The sequence below is a fragment of the Triticum urartu genome, chromosome 3A (assembly GCF_056163025.1).
Source record: "Triticum urartu cultivar PI428250 chromosome 3A, HENAU_Tu73, whole genome shotgun sequence".
Lineage (NCBI taxonomy): Eukaryota > Viridiplantae > Streptophyta > Magnoliopsida > Poales > Poaceae > Triticum > Triticum urartu.
This window is the reverse complement of record NC_141875.1, coordinates 299219523-299235042: the sequence shown is the minus strand read 5'-3', so window position 1 is coordinate 299235042 and position 15520 is coordinate 299219523.

The window sequence follows — 15520 nt, the reverse complement described above, 5'->3', positions numbered from 1 at the left end:
CAGCTATAGAACTTATTGGAGACTTCATATCTCTCAATCCGGGCATTTGCTTGAAATATTAACTTCAACTCCTGGAACATCTCATATGCTCCATGACGTTCAAAACGTCGTTGAAGTCCCGATTCTAAGCCGTAAAGCATGGCACACTGAACTATCGAGTAGTCATCAGCTTTGCTCTGCCAGACGTTCATAACATCTGGTGTTGCTCCAGCAGCAGGCCTGGCACCCAGCGGTGCTTCCAGGACGTAATTCTTCTATGCAGCAATGAGGATAATCCTCAAGTTACGGACCCAGTCCGTGTAATTGCTACCATCATCTTTCAACTTTGCTTTCTCAAGGAACGCATTAAAATTCAACGGAACAACATCACGAGCCATCTATCTACAATCAACATAAACAAGCAAGATACTATCAGGGACTAAGTTCATGATAAATTTAAGTTCAATTAATCATATTACTTAAGAACTCCCACTTAGATAGACATCCCTCTAATCTTCTAAGTGATCACGTGATCCAAATCAACTAAACCATAACCGATCATAACGTGAGATGGAGTAGTTTTCAATGGTGAACATCGTTATGTTGATCATATCTACTATATGATTCACGCTCGACCTTTCGGTCTCCGTGTTCCGAGGCCATATCTACATATGCTAGGCTCGTCAAGTTTAACCTGAGTATTCTGCGTGTGCAAAAACTGGCTTGCACCCGTTGTAGATGGACGTAGAGCTTATCACACCCGATCATCACGTGGTGTCTGGGCACGACGAACTTTGGCAACGGTGCATACTCAGGGAGAACACTTCTTGATAATTTAGTGAGAGATCATCTTATAATGCTACCGTCAATCAAAGCAAGATAAGATGCATAAAAGATAAACATCACATGCAATCAATATAAGTGATATGATATGGCCATCATCATCTTGTGCTTGTGATCTCCATCTCCGAAGCAGCGTCGTGATCACCATCGTTACCGGCGCGACACCTTGATCTCCATCGTAGCATCGTTGTCGTCTCGCCAATCTTATGCTTCCACGACTATCGCTACTGCTTAGTGATAAAGTAAAGCATTACATCGCGATTGCATTACATACAATAAAGCGACAACCATATGGCTCCTGCCAGTTGCCGATAACTCGGTTAAAAAACATGATCATCTCATACAATAAAATTTAGCATCATGTCTTGACCATATCACATCACAACATGCCCTGCAAAAACAAGTTAGACGTCCTTTGTTGTTGCAAGTTTTACGTGGCTGCTACGGGCTTAAGCAAGAACCAATCTCACCTACGCATCAAAACCACAAAGATAGTTTGTCAATTTGACTCCGTTTTAACCTTCGCAAGGACCGGGCGTAGCCACACTCGGTTCAACTAAAGTTGGTGAGACAGTCGCCCGCAAGCCACCTATGTGCAAAGCACGTCGGGGGAACCGGTCTTGCGTAAGCGTACGCATAATGTTTTGTCCGGGTCGTCTCGTCCAACAATACGGCCGAACCAAAGTATGACATGCTGGTAGGCAGTATGACTTATATCGCCCAGAACTCACTTGTGTTCTACTCATGCAAATAACATCAAACCATAAAACCTAGGCTCGGATGCCACTGTTGGGGAACGTAGTAATTTCAAAAAAATTCCTACGCACACGCAAGATCATGGTGATGCATAGCAACGAAAGGGGAGAGTATGATCTACGTACCCTTGTAGATCGCACGCGGAAGCGTTATATCAACGCGGTTGATGTAGTCGTACGTCTTCACATCCGACCGATCCAAGTACCGAAATCATGGCACCTCCGAGTTCTGCACATGTTCGGCTCGGTGACGTCCTCGCCTTCTCGATCCAGCAAGAGGGGCGAAGTAGTAGATGAGTTCCGGCAGCACAACGGTGTGGTGACGGTGTTGGTGAAGAACAATTTCCACAGGGCTTCGCCTAAGCACTACGAAAACTATGACAGAGGATAAACTAGAGGAGATGGGGTTGCCGGCACACGGCTTGGTGTTTCTTGATCTGTCCTTTGTGCTAGCCCTGCCCCTCTATTTATATGTTGAGCCCTGGGGTCGAAACTTGGAGTAAAAGTCTCCACAAAGTCGCTTTCACCCGAAAGGCAAGAGTCCTTCTCGGACTCCAGGGCCAGACGCCAGGGTTCCCGGCGTCTGGACCCAGACGCCAGGGACCCTGGCGTCTGGCCCCTGGACTCCGCAAAACTTCCTTTTGCGCTTTCCAAAAACCTTGTGGGCTTTCCCCTTTGGCCCAAATAACGTGTTCTCGTACCCAAACATTTCGGGAAACATCCGGAACCCCTTCCGGTGATTTCCGGAACCCTTCCGGTGACCAAACACTATTATCACATATATCAAACTTTATCTCCGGACCATTCCGGAGTTCCTCGTCATGTCCGTGATCTCATCCCGGACTCCGAACAACATTCGGTCACCAACATACATAACTCACATAGTACTATATCGTCAACGAACGTTAAGCGTGCGGACCCTACGGGTTCGAGAACTATGTAGACATGACCGAGACACGTCTCCGGTCAATAACCAATAGTGGGACCTGGATGCCCATATTGGCTCCTACATATTCTACGAAGATCTTTATCGGTCAGACCGCATAACAACATACGTTGTTCCCTTTGTCATCGGTATGTTACTTGCCCGAGATTCGATCGTCGGTATCCAATACCTAGTTCAATCTCGTTACCGGCAAGTCTCTTTACTCGTTCCGTAATACATCATCTCGCAACTAACATATTAGTTACAATGCTTGCAAGGCTTATGTGATGTGCATTACCGAGAGGGCCCAGAGATACCTCTCCGACAATCGGAGTGACAAATCCTAATCTCGAAATACGCCAACCCAACATCTACCTTTGGAGACACCTGTAATGCTCCTTTATAATCACCCAGTTACGTTGTGACGTTTGGTAGCACCCAAAGTGTTCCTCCGACAAACGGGAGTTGCATAATCTCATAGTCATAGGAACATGTATAAGTCATGAAGAAAGCAATAGCAACATACTAAACGATCGGGTGCTAAGCTAATGGAATGGGTCATGTCAATCAGATCATTCAACTAATGATGTGATCCCATTAATCAAATAAAAACTCCTTTGTCTATGGTTAGGAAACATAACCATCTTTGATTAACGAGCTAGTCAAGTAGAGGCATACTAGTGACACTCTGTTTGTCTATGTATTCACACATGTATTATGTTTCCGGTTAATACAATTCTGGCATGAATAATAAACATTTATCATGAAATAAGTAAATAAATAATAACTTTATTATTGCCTCTAGGGCATATTTCCTTCAATGGTTCCCCAAGAGCGCACTCCAGGTTGTTGGGTTGAAGATCTTCCTGCAGATTTTGGAGCATAAGGACTACCCCCAACAGATCAACAGGCTACACGTTGTTCTTCATGGTTTATGGCACAGAGGCGGTTCTCCCAAGTGATATCCATCATGAATCGCCCCGAGTGATAGTTTACGTCAAAGCACACAATGAGATGGCTCGTCAAGATGCTTTGGATGCCTTGGAGAAAGAACGTGATCTTGCGGCGGCTCGACCTGCAATTTACTAGTAAGACCCGTGTCGCTATCATAGCTGTAAGGTTCAAAGCCGCACTGTCCAGGAGGGCGACTTAACGCTCCGTTTGATTCAAGATCTGCAGTCATACAGAAGCTTTCACCTCCTTGGGAAGGGCCCTTTGTGGTTAGCAAGAACCTCAACAATGGGTCATATTATCTCATCGACATACGTGAGCACAATAAGTCACGTACCTCTGAGGAAGAGACCAACATGCCCTGGAACATTGCTCATCTTCGGCCTTACTATACCTAAGCCACTAGCTTCAATCATTGTATATAACTTTATCATGTATATACCTTTTTATGATCAAGTATAATAAAGTCGGTATCCCGAAACTTGGGACCTCTATCGTTTCATCTCATATATTGTGCATGAGTCTTTTATTTTTTTTTATCATATATTGGGACCCCCTGGTAGTAGAGGTCGTTGCCGCTGGATGAACATGACCCCGATCGAGGCGGCCGCCATACACATTCGAGCCGGTGGGGTGGATGAACAGGACCCTGTGGAGGGTTGGTTGATTAGTAGCCGGCAGAGGGCTGGTTGAACAGGACCCTGTGGAGGGCTGGTTGAATAGTAGTCGGTGGAGGCTAGATGAACATGACCCTTTGGTGAATAGTAGCTGGTGGAGGCTGGAGGAAGTCGACGATGGATGAACAATAGCAGGTGGAGGCTGGAGGAAGTCGACGGTGGATGAATAGTAGCCCGTGGAGGCTGGAGCAAGGGAGTAGATGGTGGATGAATAGGACCTCGTGGAGTCCCGTTTTGTGGTACGCCACACCCCTCCTGATGAACAGGACCCCATTTCGACCATAGGCGCTCCAACACATGTCTGTTTCCTCCGTTTTTCGGTATGCCACACCCCTCCGAATCAACATGACCCCGATTTGACCGTAGGCACTCGAACAGAAGGCCGTTTCCTCCATACTACGGGATGCCAAACCCCGTTTCGGCTTTTCTGTCCAAGCTGGTTGGCTCCCGATGAACACGACGTAGTTTCTCCATTCCGAACCAGTCGTTTGGCTTCCAATGAACAGGACACCGTTCCTGCCATCCGTTGCCTCTCCATGTACACATGCCCTGGTTGTACGTATGCACGAGTAGCTAGGCGTTCGAGACCCCGCCCGTATGTATGTATCTGGTATATTTTGGCATGTGGTTGTACGTACAAATACACTATTTAGAAGGGACTGCCTGAACTGCTAGTCAGGAGCTCTACTACTACACGTGCCACTGCTTGCTCGGCCAAGGTTCATCGTTATAGAGAGACCGATCGACCAGTATGCGAGCAGACAGAAAACACTATGTACGCTTCGACCGGGTGGGTGGCAGCTGTCAGGGAGGATAAGGACGCACTTCCTTGCGTGCGAAGATATAGCTAGTGGGTCCATCTGTCATCCTCACTGCGTAGAGTCCTCTTCCGATGGCTGTCGTTCGTTGACCACGTTGACCACGCCACGCAGATAGCACCCAGGTGATGGACGATGACGAGGCCTAGTGTCACAGCCCTAGATCAGTCTTTGTTTCTCTTTGCTTGATTATCATGTCATTATGTCTAAATTCAAATGAATTTGAATTGGGGATGTTCAAACCCTAGGATCAAATGGAATTCAAATAGGTTCAACCAAAAATATTTTCAATGAACCCAAAATGCCCCTAAAAATGTTCATTATTTATGGAAAAAGGTGAAAACCTTAAGCAGAGATGATTCACATTTTTCTATGGCATTTATGGTCTCTGATTTAATCCAATAAGTATTTGCATTGGAGTTACAAATTCCTATAATTATATTTTTATCTCCAATAATTCTGAAACATTTTGTGGGTCCGTGGAATAACCCATTTAGCTCCCACTATAATTTTCAGAAGCAGAAAATTTGATTTGGTTTGAAAGGTAAATTCAAAACAGATTGAAATATTAGTAAACAGAATAAAAGAGAAAACAGAGAGAAGAGAGAGTTTTTACCTGGCTTACCTGTAGCCCACCTGACCTGGCACTACTGGCCCAGCCCACCAGGCCCCCACCATCTTCAACCTCCTGCCAGTGGGTAGGAGGGCGCGTGCCCGCCGTTCGCGCAGACGCGTGTGCCACCTCCTGCTTGGTTGGCCTCCACTACCCCTTTGGATGACGCCACGCGCCACCCCGGTCCCTCTCACCCGCCGCTCGTCCTGGTCCCCTCCTCTAGCCCCCTCTTTCTTGTAGTTGAGCGCCGCTCGAGCATAGCCGTCGCCGCCACTCGTTGTTGTCGTAGCCACTGCGTCCCCCTCGCCTCTCCGACGTACACACGAGCCCCTCCATCGAGCAACTCGTCTCCAATCAGAAGGAAACAACCTCGGACGCCCTACATCACCGTCATCGAGCCGTCTCCTTCATGCACGGCTGCCGGACACCGCTCGTTGATTCACCAAGTCCGATGCCTCCCCGAGCCCACTGATCTGCGCATCGACCCCCAGTGAGCTCCGTCGTCTTTTCCCCTACTCCCCTGGTCGCGCTCGTTCGCTAACTGACCTCGCCGTCCTACCCGCAAGATCCGGTCGCCGTGTTTGTCGTCGTCATCGTTACGGTGGAGCAACGTCATGTTTGAGCACGTGGTCGAGCTCCTACTGCCCTGTAGCTACCATTTGTGCTCTTCGTTCGCATGAACGTGAGCTATAGCCCCGTGCCCGCGCTATCCCGTGCTCCGGCCACCGCCAATCCTCGACGCCGTCGACTGCTCTGGCATCCCCACGGCCTGATAAGACCACCATCTAAAGCGCCTCATCGTGCTGGTTCCGTAGAGCCCAAGAGCGTGAGCTCTCGTGGCCAGAATGGTCCGCTAAGAAGCATAAGACCTAAAGCGAGGACATAGAATCGAAAGAATGATAGCAAGTTCTTTGAAAGTGGGAAGAAAGCCAAGGATACGGTGATGTGTAGGGTCTTTAAAATCAATTAGGAAAGCATGAGCTGAGAAGGAACACGACTATCCGCGCCTTGACAAGTGGATCTACCAAGAATAGCTTGCTTTTAGGGGTTGCTCAACTCTCGGCTATTTTCACCATCTAAATGATTGCATCTTCCCGGCGAGCGTCGCCGTGCTGTGCTTAGCGCCGGCGTTTAGCCATCGACGTGGGCATCATTAGTGGCTAATGACCCACTAATTAACCCCTCAAGTGACACCGACAGCTGTGCCCCACGCCTAACTAACTCCGGGTTTATTTTCTGTTTATATTAGTTTATAACCCAGTAGGACCCATGCGTCAGAGTTGACTATGATGACGTGTTCATTGACTCGACCCCACGTGTATGTGACCCTAGGCAGCACCAAGTCACTTACTAGTTGGTCCAACTGGTCAGGTTTGACCTGGACCAGCCCTGTTGACTGGCTGACGTAACTGTGACGCAGTGATGACATCATAAATATTTTCTGGATTTTAAATAAATCTAAATGATTTATTTTATTTCTAGAAAATGTCCTATACTTCCAAAAATCATAGAAATTCAACCGTAACTCCAAATGAAATAATTTATATATGAAAAATTATCAGAAAAATGCAATCTATCCATCTGTACCATTTTCATGCATGTTGGAACAACTTAGAGTTGCTGAGTAGGGAAAATCAAATGTTGGCATTTAAATTATCGCATATGGAGTTTGAATTTGAACCTTTAGTTCAAACCAACTTCATTTAAACTGTTGCTAGCTACATTAGCTCAAATCACAGCATATTGCCATGTCACATTCATGCATCATATTGTTGTGTGCTATCATACCTAACTCTGGAGGCAGACAGAGTGCATTAAATGCGCCGCTTAGCATCACATCACAGCGTGCCCGGCAAACCTTGTCGGGCTGTTTTGCCACCTTCTTACCTGCTTGCTTGACATGTCTCAGGACGAGTGTCATTTGGAGGTGTTTTCCATAGGAGGTGCCTGCCATGTGGCAAGAAGCAGCCACTTAGTCACTTAGGGGCACACTGCATTGATCGATGACTTGCGTCGCCATGAAGTGGAGCGGTGAAGCTTTGGCAGGGCAGTCCGCCCTTGCTGTGCCCGGCATGCCTGCCAGGGCGGTCCGATGGCTTCTCTTCGGGGCAACATCATCCTCGCCAGGCTCGCCTTCCCGACAAGGGAGGTTTTTCCCTTAGCGATATCTTGTCTCTCTGGCTTGACTTGATCTTCTTGATCTGCACTTTGATTCTTCAAATAACTGATCTCTAGTGCTTGGTCCGATCTTGGGTGTTGCAATCTTGTCCTTAGGCTTGTGCACAGTCTGGCCATTAGACCCGAGGTTTGGTGCACCGACAGGAGCCATGGGGCCTAGCCCGAACGCGCTGCCAGGCGTCGTCGGGGTAGGCCCTAACCGGTGCACAGGCAAGAGCGTAGTGGTGGCCTACCCTTTGAGGTCTTCTTTGCTTCTTCATTAACCTAAGCCTAGGTCAGTTTCCGGTTCACCCGTGTGTCATGTAACACCAATTGTGGTGGGGCCACTTTTTTAATGGCCCGTGAATGACTTTAACGCACGGGCGAGTAACTGCCAATTCACTCTTCCCACCAAGCTCTTATCATTAGCCACGTATGCTACATGCATTGAGTGGGTAGGTAACGGAGGCGCGTGGTGCGGAAGAGCATCAAGACAGGGGCCTGGTCTTCTTGGATTGGTGGAGGAGGATGGCGGTTACCCACCGAGGGATCAGCCCTCAGCCCTAGTCTGCCTATAAAAGGAGGGTGGGGAGGAGTGGGAGTACCCATCCATACACCTCTCCTCCTCCATCCTCTGCTTTTCTTCTGGGTATGCCGAGAGGGAGAGCCCGGGGCCAGGCCTTGGACCCTAGCTTGGTGTCGGCGATGTTGAATGCTTGTGCTGATGCTTGGGGTGTGAATCTGGTCTGGCCTCTCAGAAAATGTGGCAAGCGAGCTGGTTGCAGTGCAGGAGATATCAAGCTTTCCCATTATGGTGGGATGCTTGTCTCCTCTTCTCGAGCCGGCTATCTAGTTGGGGGCTGAGGGTGTCCTAGATTAGGGGGTGTCCGGATGGCCGGACTATACCTTCAGCCGGACTCCTGGACTATCAAGATACAAGATTGAAGACTCCGTCCCGCATCCGGAAGAGATTTTCCTTGGCGTGGAAGGCAAGCTTGGTGATACGGATATGAAGATCTCCTACCATTATAACCGACTCTATGTAACCCTAACCCTATCCGGTGTCTATATAAACCGGAGGGTTTTAGTCCATAGGACAACATACACATCAACAATCATACCATAGGCTAGCTTCTAGGATTTAGCCTCCTCGATCTCGTGGTAGATCTACTCTTGTACTACCCATATCATCAATATGAATCAAGCAGGACGTAGGGTTTTACCTCCATCGAGAGGGCCCGAACCTGGGTAAAATTTCATGTCCCTTGTCTCCTGTTACCATCCGGCCTAGACGCACAGTTCGGGACCCCCTACCCGAGATCCGCCGGTTTTGACACGGACATTGGTGCTTTCATTGAGAGTTCCTCTGTGTCCTCGCCGTCAGGCTCGATGGCTCCTACGATCATCGATAGCGATGTAGTCCAGGGTGAGACCTTCCTCCCCGGACAGATCTTCGTCTTCGGCGGCTTCGCACTGCGGGCCAATTCGCTCGGCCGTCCGGAGCAGATCGCAAGCTACGCCCCTGGCCGTCAAGTCAGATTTGGAAGTTTAAACTACACGGCTGACATCCGCGGGGACTTGATCTTCGACGGATTCGAGCCACTGCCGAGCGCGCCGCACTGTCACGACGAGCATGATCTAGCTCTGCCACCGAACAGTGCCCTGGAGGCCGCACCCGCATCGGCTCCGACCCTTAATTCGGAGCCAACTGCACCGATCGAGGATGGGCGGTTGGACGTCACCTCGGGGACTGCGACCCCAACGATGATTGAGCCAGACACCAGCCCCGTACTCTGCGAGACTCCTGACTCCAAGGATCCCGACTCCTCTCCGGACTCCGAACCCTCCGCGCCCCTGCCAATCGAATCCGATTAGGCGCCGATCATGGAGTTCACCGCCGCGGACATCTTTCAGCACTCGCCTTTCAGCGATATCCTGAAGTCACTGAAGTCTCTCTCTTTATCAGGAGAACCCTGGCCGGACTACGGTCAGCAAGGTTAGGGTACGGACGATGAAGAAATTCAAAACCCACCCACCACCCACTTTGTAGCCCCTGTCGATGACTTAACCGACATGCCCGACTTCGACTCCGAAGATATCGATGGTATGGACGCTGATGAAGGAGATGATGAAGAACCAGCGCTTATTGGGCCCTGGAATGCCACCTCGTCATATGACGTATACATGGTGGACGCACCAAAATATGACGACGAGGAGCGGAAGGACGCACCGAAGGCTTGTTCCCTCGAAAAGCAGTCAAAGTGGCGACGCAAGCGCCGCCCCAAATCCTGCCTTGACAGAAATAGAGATCACGCAGACCCAGCGCTGGAGCAGGGCGAACCGCTGCCGGACAACGGCAATCCGGATAATCAAACCGAACAAACAAATCCTATCAAGGATAATGGTCTGGACGACATAACGCCGGACAAACACCTGGAGCAACAGACTGCCCATAAAAGGCTTATTGCCACCGCGAGGAGCCTGAAAAAGCAGAAACAAAGGCTCAAGGCCGCGCAAGACACACTCCAATTCAGATGGAGTAAAATACTCAGCACTGCATCAAGGTACGGCGACAATCGCCCTTCCAAAAGCTACCCAAAGTGGATGCTGCTACCCAAATTCGATGAGGAGGCCTCAGAACCCCCACAACCAAATATCAAAGCAGCCACCTGGTCGGATAGACGACCCCTCTACCAACACAGGGTGGCATACAACGCCGCTCACAATACAAGACGCGACCCATGCGAGGGCTTGCACCCAAAGGACGGCGCAACCAGATCCATCTATGGACCACGCAAGCGCGCCCCAGCATGCAATGCAACACAACAAACATCCGAACAACGCGGTACACCCAGCTACAGGGGTGCTGCACACCCCCTATGTTTCACCGATGAGGTGCTGGACCACGAATTTCCAGAAGGATTCAAGCCCGTAAACATAGAGGCATACGACGGAACAACAGACCCTGGGGTCTGGATTGAGGACTACATCCTTCATATCCATATGGCTCGAGGAGATGATCTCCAGGCCATCAAGTACCTACCCCTCAAGCTCAAAGGGCCAGCTCGTCATTGGCTCAAAGGCCTCCCCGAAAGCTCCATTGGAAGTTGGGAAGAGCTCGAAGACGCTTTTCGGGCAAATTTTCAAGGGACATATGTCCGACCTCCGGATGCGGACGATTTGAGTCATATAACTCAACAGCCCGGAGAGTCAGCCCGAAAGCTTTGGAATAGGTTTCTTACTAAAAAGAACCAGATTGTCGACTGTCCAGACGTCGATGCCTTAGCAGCTTTCAAGCATAGCGTCCATGACGAATGGCTCGCCAGACACCTCGGCCAAAATAAGCCGAGAACGATGGCCGCATTAACAAACCTCATGACCCGCTTTTGCGCGGGGGTGGACAGCTGGCTAGCCAGATGCACCACCAGCGACCCCAGTACATCTGAAGTTAGAGATGGAAATGGGAAATCACGGCGCAACAGCAATAACAAACGCCGGAATAAAGAAGACAACACGAAGGGCATGGCAATAAATGCCGGATTCAAAAGCTCTCGGCCAGGTCAAAAGCCGCCTAAAGGCACGAGGGACGAACTGTCCAGCCTCAACAAAATTCTGGAACAAGTATGTTAGATCCATAGTACCCCTGGTAAACCTGCTAATCATACCCACAGAGAATGTTGGGTCTTCAAGCAGTCCGGCAAGCTCAATGCCGTACATAAGGGGGAGGATACACAAAGTGAAGACGAGGACGAGCCTCCCAAGTAAGACACGGCAGAACAAAAGAAATTTCCACCAGAAGTCAAAACAGTAAACGTGTTACACATAATCAAGGGAAAAAACAATACGACACTCCCAGGAAAGTATACCCAAGTGCCTATCACTACGAAGTCCTGCCACTGGTCATCTCAACCGATCACTTTCAACCATCGTGATTACTCAGCAAGTATCCGACACGTAGGATGGGCTGCCTTGGTATTAGACCCAGTAATTGGCGGATATCACTTCACAAGGGTCTTGATGGACGGCGGCAGTAGCCTAAACCTAATATATCAGGATACAATCCGCAGGATGGGGTTAGACCCAACACAAATTCACCATAGCAATACTACCTTTAAAGGAGTAACACCAGGCCCAGGGGCTCGTTGTACGGGCTCCCTCTCACTACAAGTTATATTCGGCTCCCCCGATAACTTCCGTCGCGAGCCTTTAACTTTCCACATCGCTCCGTTTCAAAGTGGCTATCAAGCACTGCTCGGACGCGAAGCTTTCGCTTGCTTTAATGCCATACCGCACTACGCCTCCCTCACACTCAAGATGCCCGGTCCACGGGGCATCATTACAGTGCACGGAAATATCAAGCGATCTCTACGCGCCGAAGAGAGTGAGGCTGCCTTGGCCGCCGCACACTAAAGGCGCCCGGACAAACGAAAGCATCTAATAGGTCGTCAAGACCTCAGATACAACTAATCAAGTCCGGCGCCGCTATTTATACAGAAATAAGTGGTCACACCCCTATTTGTCAATACAAGGGGCTCAACGCGCACAGACAAGTGGCAATTTCTTATGATCTTGAATTACACATGGTTTCTTTAAAAACTATCCTTTTTGCACGACAGCTTTTTCACTTAACTTCCTCTCTTTTACAGACGATCATCGTGCTACACCCGTCCAGGATACGGCACAACGGAGACACAGGTGCAGACGTGCAGCAGGGACCCGCTCCAGCGATTCTTTTTAGATTAAGACCCTGCGTAAACCTTTTTTATTGTCTCTTGTTGATACATATCCACCATTGAGAAGGATGCTGACGTCTTGGCATGTGGCCACGCCAGAACAATGCACGTACCTGGACACAAGGGGCTTCTTACAAAGGCCATTATTTAGGCCCGGTTTACACCACAAAGACCGAATACCTTAGGGAGTGTTCGGCGTCGCGAGTTTGGCCCTATATGCATCAGCTCTGAATCATTGTCTTTGGTCAAATGTTGCGTTTGCCCGGCTCCTGTGTTTTGGTGCCTTACATTCCGCTTTACCGGCTAAGGTAGCACTAGGAGAACTACTGCGATTGTGCCCTGGTTCATCCGAACGAGCAACTCAGTAGAGAAAGCCGAAAACTGACTGTCATGATATAGCGTGAGACTGGTCAACCACTCGATGACCTATGGGAATGTTAGAATTCCTTCGCCTTAACGAAGGACCGTTTTCCGGCCAGGCATGTACGCACCCCGGAACCGGGAGAGTGCGGAGCCACCAGGGGCTATCTAGTAGCCCCACTGTCAAACTCCTATGGCTAAGTGAAAGTGCTAAAGCATTATAGTCTGGTTGCCTCGCTCGCTCCGCTATCACCTCCTTAATAGGACCAAGACATTGGGTTAAGTGTGAACGTGTGTTTTTGCGAGCACCTCCGCATTATATGCGTGGGGGCTGAAGCCAACGACTGCAATCTTTCAGGTTATACACATGTATACATAAACGGCTGCCCAAGAGGCATCATATTACTTTCAGGCAAAAGTATAAAAATAGCCTTATAAAAATTTTATAAAAGCATTTCGCTTACAATGAGATTACATATCACTCAAACATAATATTTTAAGCACTGGGTCTCTATCAAGCGGGCACCCTCAAGAACTTCTTCAAAGTAGTGCTCAGCAGCCTTTCGATCTATAGCCGAATCCCGCGCTGCAACATTGGTAGCATCCATCTCCGCCCAGTATGCCTTAACACGGGAAAAGGCCATCCGTGCGCCCTCTATGCACGCCGACCTCTTCATCGCATTAATGCGTGGCACCACGCCAAGGAACTGCTGCACCAAGCTGAAATAGTTGTTCGGTTTTGACCTTTCTGGCCATAACTGATCCACAACAGACCTCATGGAGAGTCCGGACAACCTATTTAGTTCGGCCCATTCGGCTAATTGGTCAGTCAATGAAAGTGGACACTCGGGAGAATGGAATTGTCTCCAAAACAGCTAGTCTACTCCATGGTCCGTCTGACCCTGGAAGTACTTGGCCGCATCGGCATCGCTCGCCGCCAAATCCATATACACATCCTCCGAACTCCACAGCCGATCCAGAGGGGCATACCGTAGATCTCCGAATTTCCTCCGCAACATAAAGGATTTCCCAGCTACAATACCCCCGGCTTCCCGCAGCTCCTCCTTCCTTGCCCTCATAGCAGAGCGGAGATCCTTTTTCATCGCAGCAACCTTTTGAAGGTCCGATGCCTTCGCCTGGTTTTCTTTTTCAAGAACCCGACAACGGTCGGCGGCGGCTTTTAATTCTATAGCCATCTTGGCCATCTTGTCTCGGCTCTCTTCATGCGCGGCCTTCTCGGCTTGCAACTCTTCAGACGCCTTCAAGGCAGCCGCATTACCCAACCTCGCTTGTTCCTTGGCTCGGGCAAGTTCTGCCCGCAAGGCTTCAACAGTGGCAGCTCCATCTGCAGTCACAACATATTAAAGATGCTTGCATCATACTGCTCTTCCTATTGTGGCGTTTACCAGATAATGACACTTACCCTGTGCCTCGTCAAGCCTTTTGTTAACAAGCTCGATGTCGGCATCTGCCGCATCCAACTGTCGTTCTAAATGGGCAAACGCGCTAGTCTGGCTAGCCACCGGAGCTTCCATCACCTGCACATAAAGGCAGTATGGTTATTTCCTAGGAATATGCTCCTCTGTTCGTCGTCGTTTTCGACGACAACCAGAGTCTCAGGGGCTACTATCTACACAGGGCACACCTAACATGTGCAGGGTTATCGTACATTCTTTTACGTACCTCAAAGCCTGTCAGTAGACTCATAAAAGCTTCATGCAATCCGCTTTCGGCGGACGATATTCTCTCCATCACCGTGTTCATCAGCACACGATGTTCATCTGAGATGGCCGCTCGCCCCACCAACTCCCTCAGAACATCCAATCGCACACTAGACGGTGCCGGACTCTTTTGTCTGCTCTCTTCGGGAGCCGGACATTGGGAGCTTCGGGGGTTAATGGGGTTATCTTCTGGCCTCACCGGGCTCGGAGAGGCCCTCCGCGACGACACTTCAGGGTCGCCCGCTTCTGGAGCGGAGGAGTCTGGAGGAGGTGTCTCGCTCTCCATCATCTCTGGAAGAAGATCCCCCGAAGATGAGCTCATTTGAGAGGGGCTAAGGCCCGAACTGCAAAATATATGCGGTGGTTATTTTCTCAGACGAAAAATGGCATATCTGTACTATTAAAGGTATTTCGGGTCACTTACGACTCGTGGGAGAATTGATCCCCCCGCGGACTTTGTGCGGCAACAGCGCCCCCCGAGGTAGGACCCTCCGTGGGAGACTTCTTCTCCCATTTGGAAGCTTCGGCTTCCGAATCCCCGGGCGCAGTACTTTTCCTCTTCTGGTCGCCTTCCTTCATGGAGACGCTCGCTCCCTCGGTTAGAGTAGGCAGCGTTGGGGGCCCGCGTCCACCCGCATTATCCTCCACAGTATCTTCCTTCAAGGGCTCCGGGCAAGGTGCGGTCTGGAGCATCTTTTCCAATACCGGATTTTCCAAACCCTCAGGGAGGGGGCCCGAACACCGAATCAAGTTCGCCTTTGTTAGCCAGTCCTGTTCAAAAAGCGAACTCTCAGAGATATCTTCGTAACAAAGTAGAGAAAGTATGTTCGGCCGGAAGATGCCTTACCTGTTCGGCGGTGCGGTTCCTACTCAGGCCCACATCCTCGGTGATTTCCGGACACTCCGTCTGAGGTCCGAAGAATGACTTGTACATCTCCTCGTGCGTCAGGCCGAGAAAATTTTGAATGGCACGCGGTCCCTCAGGATT